The sequence below is a fragment of the Rhamphochromis longiceps genome, linkage group LG17 (genome assembly GCF_057381845.1).
Source record: "Rhamphochromis longiceps isolate RC_006_pf linkage group LG17, R_longiceps_female_GT1.1, whole genome shotgun sequence".
NCBI classification, from domain to species: Eukaryota; Metazoa; Chordata; class Actinopteri; order Cichliformes; family Cichlidae; genus Rhamphochromis; species Rhamphochromis longiceps.
Genome location: NC_140573.1, coordinates 36169401 through 36178053, shown reverse-complemented (window position 1 = coordinate 36178053; position 8653 = coordinate 36169401). Strand labels below are relative to the sequence as shown.

At 38.9% G+C, this 8653-nt stretch overlaps 1 long non-coding RNA gene across 1 annotated transcript; it reads right to left on the bottom strand.

Moving 5' to 3' along the window:
* Window positions 1-3197: 3197 nt before the first annotated feature.
* On the bottom strand, window positions 3198-4113 carry LOC146650090 (uncharacterized). The gene is made up of 2 exons (XR_014908063.1): window positions 4023-4113; window positions 3198-3446 (listed from the first exon to the last, which is right to left on the bottom strand). It is a non-coding gene; the product is annotated as an uncharacterized LOC146650090 (long non-coding RNA).
* Window positions 4114-8653: the final 4540 nt, after the last annotated feature.

The following is an 8653-nucleotide window of genomic DNA, read 5'->3' as shown; positions in this document are numbered from 1 at the left end:
ATATAAGCCTCCTTTTGCCCCATTCTTGGCTCCGCTGCAAGGAACACATTTTTTCCCCGCTGTTCTTATACTTTTTTCAAGTGTTGGAAAATCTGTCTTGTTTGGTTTTACATTATAATGCTACAACTTGAAATTGTCATTCTTTTGTGCACGACGGGCTTCAAATACAGATGATCAGTGTAGATGGTGAACTGTCGCACAACAGTATATCCTTACTGAAGCGAAACTACGTCGCCAGAGTGCTGCTGTGAATGCATGTGGCACATATGACACCATATGAGATTAATGAAGGAACTTAGATCCCCGCAGCTCATGAGATGTGCTGAATTCACACACACGTGCTTGCAACTGTGATAAGAAGGAAGTGTTCTTCTTGCTCATTAGTGCATCTTTTTCCTCAGGTTCTACAGCCAGAGGACAAATAGTGAAAGAAGTCCATTTCCATTCCCCTTCAACTGATTGGCTTCATCTTGACTCTCTCAGAGCTTTAAAGGCTTAGTCCATTTTACCACACTGCCTCCCTTCATCCCCTTCAAGTCAACCTCTTTCTCCTTTGTTTGTGTCTCTTTCTGCCTCCCTCGCTCTGCCATGATACATTAACCCTCTGCTGCACAGTGCATGTGCCACCAGAGGAGCCGATCTTCCGTCTTTCTTTGTCTGAGCTCTTTCATGTCTGTCTTCACCTGCAGGACTCTCTGATCCAAGAATGGTTCAAGCATTCACAAACCCCAGTTGTCCTAATTAGGCTAAATAATATATGGCAGGGACACAAAGGGGATGCTTTTAGGCTTTCTGTCCATGAGGATGCTTTTTGAGCTCTTTGAATGTCACGGGCAGTTTTACCCTAGGGTTCTTCTTCGCTAAAAAACCCTTTTCAGCAGATCAGGTCCGCACTGCAGAGAGCGGGCTACGCCTCATAACACTGCAAATGCAAAGGCCAACATTGGCTATCACAACACGTCTTTTAATTTGTATTATTTAAGGCTCTGCTTCATATGCAGACCTTGACAGGCTCTTGCAATGGTCAACACATTTTGTAATGAGAGCTCCAACAATATCAGTGCTATCCTTCTCACCTGTGAACCTGTGAGTACTTCTGATAGTAAAGATGCAGCTTCTGAGCTGCACCGGCTTTCAGTGCACAGTAACAGTTTCCCTGTATGGGGAAAAAGAAGGTCATCCAGCCAACTAAAACCCTGCACTGTTACATCCCATTCAACAGAACATAAAAGAAACACCTCTGTAATGTGCATAAATCCTAAGGCCTTTTGACTATACAGTCCTCGGCAAGGTACAAAAAGGTGCGTAAATTACTAGAATTTGTCGGCCCGTTATCAGCTGGAAGAGAGCAGTCTGGCATGATTACTGTTCTGTCCTGACTTGGATGGGAAGTGAAAAGTTGGAGACAAAGCTTGCTGACGGTTCTGGTCAAATACTCTTCCACACCACTTACAGGCACCTTCCCATGCGCATTACAGATGTTTAATTGATATCAAGTCATGCTTAGTCTGACACATGCATAACAAAGTCAGTTATGCGGCATGTGTAATTACCTCATGGCAACAAGTACCGCTTCGTTGATCAAATTAGACTGATACACCTGCATGGCTGCAACTGCACCTGCTTCCCTTTAAAACTGTGCCAACCACTTATGCAGTTGTTCTGAGTGCACTGCTGAAATTAAAAAAAAAAAAAAAAACGCCATAAAAAGAAAGGACATTTAAGACTTATTTTGGATCACAATCTGAGTGAATGCAGGTGTTTGATTTATTTTGACCAAATCCTGTAGCATAAATGAGTCAAAAAGCCAGAATCTAAAGGCAGGGAAGAGAAAGTGAACTGAGTTACACTTCTATGTGGGAGGCTATACAAGAACCTTATCGCACTTCCAATTCTATTATCCGGTGGAGAATGCAAGCAAGCTGGCAGTAGCTCCCACTCTTGTTTATTTGCCTTTATAGATTTTTTTTCTCTCTCTCTCCTTTTCTTTTTTTCTAATGGAAGGCACTGTGCCTCCTGCCAAAATGTGGTGATAGAGAATAATACGCCCTGTGAGTGTGTGTTTGTGTGCGTGGAAAGTGTGCTGGTGCCAGAAAACAATGTATGTATGTGCGAATCAGGATGAGCACTGTGGACTTTCACAGCCTGTTATTTATATGCTGCTGTCAAATGAGCTCACTGTACAAAAAAAAAAAAAATTTAAAAGAGACCCAATCAGCATGCCATGGCATCGGAGGTCGTCTGGCAAATCAAAACACAGACACAAGTCTTATTGAATTGTCTTGTTGTGTCCTATCGCCTCGGCTTTGTGTCTTAAAAAGCAACCAGTCGCGTTGAAAGCGGGGCCAAGTGGGCCATCGCAATCAATTAAGTGCTTCTAGGTTTGTTTGCTTGTTTGCAAATCCACATACACACTACCTTCCTCTATAGTCAATAATGAAAAAAGGATGGTATTTACAGAAAAACGCATTAGAGAGTTTTCTACAGTACTGTGCAAAACAGCCACCTTGCTTTTTAGTATATTTTGCTAGGTAAATGGGATATGGGTATAACAATTTATTAAAACGTGCAAACATACATGGAATTACAGGATAAGGATAGCTTCAAAGGCAATATTTGGACCATCTTTATTCTACAACAAAGCCTGAACTCTGTCATGCAGGCTTTCTTTTGATTTCTTTAAGTAGTCCTCTAGAATAGTTCTCCAGGATTCTTGAAGGACATTCAAAGCTCTTCTTTGGATGTTGGCTGCCTTTTGTTCTGTTTTCTGTCAGAAAGATCCCACACTACTTCAATATTGTTGAGGTCCAGGCTCTGGGGAAGGCCAATCCATGACTGATGGCGTTCCATTGTGTGTTTTTTTCTATATACACAGCAAATCCAGCATGTCCAAATTAACACTGTCGGATTTGATTTCAACACTATTAAAGTGTCTATATGGGTCCACACCAGAGAGTGTTAATTTAACTCTTTTTGGAGAGTTGGTACGTTAACTCTGATTTAGTGTTAAACACCAAATCTGTCTGGAGTTGATAATTTAACACTTGGTGTTAAGAGTTTATATATTAACTCTCAAAGAGTATTTTAGTTTAACTACGTAAGAGTTATCTTCTAATTCATTCTAAAAAGCGGGAATTTTACTGTTCTGAACTTCTAGAAATTTCTTTTGGAAATAAACATTTACTAAAAAGATGCAATGGTTTTTGAAAAACATTTATTCTGAACTGTGCACCACAATTTCAAAACATTTTCTGAAAGATGTAACAGTATACATGTTCTCACTTTCATTAGAATTGTGTTTATCAAAAGGTCTGACATGGTAAATGCAAATAACAGCATTCTCATCACTTATTTCTTCAATACAATATGCATGTCCTTCATTCATCCCTTTGTGGAACTGCAACGCACTTCTGCTCTCCCCCATATTCCATCTTCACAAGCATATCCTGTGCGGAGATTGAATAAAAATTAGCTGACACTAATTAATGGCACAAATAATCCAGTAAACAATTGCAGCACAGTAAAAAGGAATCCTCTTTGAGCCATTACTTGTGTAAAGTATTTTCCCAAAAGACAAGGACACAGGCAACAGGTAATACTGAACTAAATGTAAAACCTCAACCTTTTTCATTTTTACCTAAACCGTGTGCACAAAACTCTGGAGGGATCTATGCTAACGCAGAATCCAGTCAGGACGTCAGCTACTGCTGTTTGCTCGGTTTTTTTTTTATGGGCGATCGTTTTCAGGCTTCAAGTAGCACCATTATACCAACATTTCACATTCTAGACATTGTTTTAGGTGTATTTGACCAAAGGTTTGACTGAAAATTCACATGCAAGCTTTTTTCAAGGCTGTGGTATTTGCCCGCAGACAATACCTTTCAGCTAGCTAAAACAGAATATTATGCTATCACCGAGCAACATGGCTAATGCCTTTCACACAGCTTTGTCTCAACTCCAAAGAGCCACAGAAGTAAAAGCTAATAGAAATAATTGAAACAATCTTTGAAAAAATGACTTACCAAGCATGGCAAACAACTCAAATATGTAGAGCAAAATGTTCCGAAACGGCTTCACTTCAGCTTCGATTGGAGCCGTGCTGGGGGCGGAGTCTGTGAATTTACTCTGTTGGTGTCATAGCCCCTGTAGGAGTTCAGAGGTCAAGAGTTAATGTTTCCATTGTAACACCTCCAGATTTGAAATAGAAACACTAATTTTTAACACTCGATTTTAACTACTATCATTTTACACCTCAGAGTTACATTAAAAGAATGTGACTCTGCTTAGAGTAAAATTAACTCTACTTTTGCAAGGAGACTATTAACACCAAAAAATTTAACACTTTTGAATTTGCTGTGTAGGTATGGTTTTACTCCATTGTCATGGTGAAAAATGAAACTGCTGCCAATCAGCAACTTTTCAGATGATATTACATGGTGATTCAAAATGTGACGGTACGTTTTTGTGTTCATGATTTCATCAGTTTTGAAATGCTGCCCAACACGACTGGCTGAAACACAGCCCCAAACCAGGACCCTCCACCTTATTTTGCTGTAGACACTTACCCTTGTGCCTCTCTCCTAATCACCTCTGTACATACTGACAACGATGTGAACCAAAACTGTTCAATTTCGATTCATAAGATCTGTTGCTACTGATTTTTCAGTTTAGTTCCTGTGTGACATGGCATACCTCAGGTTTTTTCTTGTTTCCCTTCCTTAAGAACTGGATAGTCATCTTTCCACTGAGGCCATTTCTTGAGGCTTCAGTGAACAGTGGATGGATCAGATTCATCTCTCAGGTCCTGTTTTAGGTCTTTGCTGGATTTTTTTCCCCATTTCTTGAGGATTTGACTTTCAGATACAAGAACGTCACTTTTGCACAGCACTGAAAATGACTGTTTCAGAGCGCTGAGAAGCTCAACACTTGACATGCAGAAAATCACAAGCCTGCAATACAAATCTCTTCAGTTTGCCACTCCATTCTGCTCTCATGGTCTGCTGTTATAATGAGTGCTTCAATGACCATCACCTTGCACAAGTGACTCACATCCTGATGACCACTGCAAACTGGATTGCCACTTCAGTTGAGTAGGGTAAATAGAGGGACGGGTTGCTTTATTTATGCATTCTTCTAACTTCAACAGCAGCTGAACAAAAACCATCACTTACATTACTTTAGAGAAAATATTTACTTGTTAGATAACAAAATATTGTCAGAACTGTTTGTTTCTGCATCATAGTTCAGTTTCAGGGATTTGTTTCATGTTACATTCAGTTAACAGCATAAAATTTGTTAAACTCTAAATTATCTCAGTGATTGTCACTTTTTCTTGGCAACCATGAAGAAATCTTGTTTTATTGGACAAATTTGTACGTTTTAAATTGGAGTTTGATGTTAAATAAATTACTTTGCAGTTCCTCATTTTACTTAATATCACATTATACCAGAGTGAAAAGTAAGCAGTCTATTCAGAGGCATTTACAGGAGAAAGCAGTGATTGCTTTGGCTGCTGAATGCTTGTTGAATGTTGTCACATTCAAAGCAGTGAAATAATGCAGCCTGATTATGGTGCATCTGGGACAAAGGGGATGTGAATACGGAGTCGTTTGCAACTCTGTATGTGTGTTTCCATTGTAACTGTGTGCTTTTATATGTCGAACCACAGTACGTGCGTGGGATGACATATTAGCAGCCTGATCCTTTTGCTTAATCCATACACAAACATCTAGTTACAAGGTTAGACTGTGATATATCACTCATGTTCCTACAGATGAAAAGAAAAATTGCAATAAAGTGATGTCAAACATCCAAACATGTATAATAAATAGGCCAACTGACCTGAATAAATTTGCCTGGTTTGAGTTTGTTTTTTCGTATTCCCATTATATGGTCAGAATTCAATATAAATTAAATGAGAATTCAGACTGCTAGGGGTGTAATGTGCAGAGGATACTTTCTTGACATACTTTAGGCCCCTTAACACCAGATCTCAATCCAAAAGAGCCCCGTGGGGATGTGATGGAGCAGGACATTCACATCATGAATGTGCAGCCAACAAATCTGCAATTATGTCATGCTTTCTTGTCAATATGGATGAATGTCACGCAGGAATGTTTCAGGCTCCTTATTGAATCTATGCCACAAAGAATTAAGACCGCTCAGAAGGCAAAATAGCATCCAACCCAGTCTCAGCAAGGCGTAGCAAATGAAGTGGTTACTGAATAGTAAATAAAAAATAAAATAAATGCATGAATTTGTCTATATGGGTTTACTCTATTTAGTCAAGATGGAAAATTAAGTCTAAATGTTATTAAACAGAACTGAAAAGACATAAAATGAATAAAACTCAAGCACAGGCAGCTCGTACTATAAATTTGTATTCACATGTGTGGAGTGGCATTTGAGTTATTGCACTTACTTACACTCCATCAAGTGGAAAAAGAATATCTAAATCTAAATCAATATCTAAATATCAAATTACAATCAAAAAGCGTTCAAGGTGAGGACTAATTAAAGTCTTCCATCCATCTATTCTCTTCTGCTTATTTTTATCAGGGTGGCTGGAGTCTATCCCAGCTACCATAAGGGGAAAGGTAGGGTACACCCTGGACAGGTCGCCAGCCTGACGCAGAATTAAAGTCTTCATGAATGAAAATATTAGCTCGGACCATGTTACGATGAAGTTCCTGAAGTCCACTTAAATACAGTAAAAAAAATAATATTTGCTTTTACACTTTTTATATTGTTGCGTTAAAAAAGAAAACAGTAAAAAAAAAATGTATTTGTTTTCCTGCTAGCATTATGGGATCAGTAGCTATGCTACATTAGGGATTAAAGCTAAAAGATGTATATGCTAACACAATTTCAGCCTTTTCTTAGACCTTATTGGATTTTGGAAAAAAGAACAAAAGAACAAAAACAATTTTTATTTCAAATTCAAAAATGTATAAGCTTAAACATGTGTATTCGATTCAAATTTGGCCAGCCAAGCCCATAAAGGGTTGACAAACAGTTTAGATATAATATGTTAAATGGTTTAAGGTGGAGTTTTTTGACCAAACAATTTCCTTTGCTTCATATCTTACTTTAAAGATAAGACAGATGAAAAGCTGGTATTACTTTTCTAATTTAAGTCTGCACAAGAAAGACAGTTTGCATACTTCCAAGTTTTTAGCACTTCCTTTATGTTTTGACTGTTCCTATTTGTGCAGAAATTTACATGGTCCTGCCAACACATAGAATAAGACGGGGTTTGCGAGAGGTGGGGTGGAGGGGCTGGGGCAGCTTCTTTACCAGCCAGACAGATCATATCAGATTGTTTGCTTGCTTCGGGCCCTGCAGTCCCATCAGATAGCGTTTGACAAGCTAAGGCAGCGAAGGTCAAGACATCATGGCAGTGAGGGCGACAACAACCCCAGTCACAGTGCTGGCGAGGAAAATAGTTGGGGGTCAGGAGTGAAGATGAAATGATCAACTCAAAAAAATAAAATAGGGGGCAAAAAGTAGCTGCAGTAGGAGATTTACTGCATTTGAGGCAAATTGCTTGTGTCTGATTTAATTTTACACATGTGCAAGGAAAAGGAAAGTAACTGTGCATTTGACAGACAGGTTTTCTGATGGAACATGGCATCTTTTAGGATTTAAGAATTGTAGAAACCACTTAAAAACTGACAAAGGATTTATGTAGGATTGGACAGCAAGTTCTTATAATTCAAGGCTGCATTTAACTTGTCTTCAATTGGCCTTTTCACAGAATCTTGATGTCACACACTGCTGCAAGGTCAAGGGAGTTGCACTTTTAAGCCAATCCAAACAGAGCCGTCCCTCTGCCAAGCGGATTCTAGCAATCCCCATTACGCACACATTGTCATGCGTCGCCGCTCAGCTCAAATGAGTTACAAAGAAAGCAAGGAGAGGAAACATTAGCGAGCAGTTGGATTGACTGGATGCATAAAAATATTAGAGAGTGATTTATGGACCATGTCGACAGCCAGTTTCAGGCAAACAGTGGTGTGTAAGCAAAGGCCCTTCCGGCATCTCTATCGACCACTCCGGAACAATGGGTGACAGGGAAAGACAATAAAGCCGTAATCTTTAAGCATCAATCAAAGAGAAAATATATCTTTAAAACTGTCACTGCAATCTGAAAGCGATCATATATCCTAACCCAAAACTGACTAAAATATAGTAAAAGCTGAGACAAAAAAAAGACTGTATATAAATGATGTGCTGTTCGGGGCTCTACAAATTCTCAAAATACTTGATAAGAACAGTTCTTGCCTTTCCTTTTCACTGAACACTGCAGTAAAGCAATGATATATATTTTTTCTTGAGTCTAAAGTCTTTTTTTCTGCCGAGAATGGAAAATTAATGACTGCCGAAAGAACACAACCAAGTTTCAGTTTATTTTTCACCTTTTATTTACAGTTTATTTGGTTTAAGCTCAATGTTTGCTGCACTGACAATAATCAGCCAACAAGAAAAGGAGGTTTAGTTTGCAAACAGAAACCCCTCTATTTTTCATTAGGGGTATAATTTAGAAAGCTCCTCATTTGAAGAGAATTAAAAATAGCAGCAACCTACACATTAGTCAGGTTGTACTGTGTTTCAGTAAGTAATGGAAGGCATGGCTGTCCATCACTCAACAGCT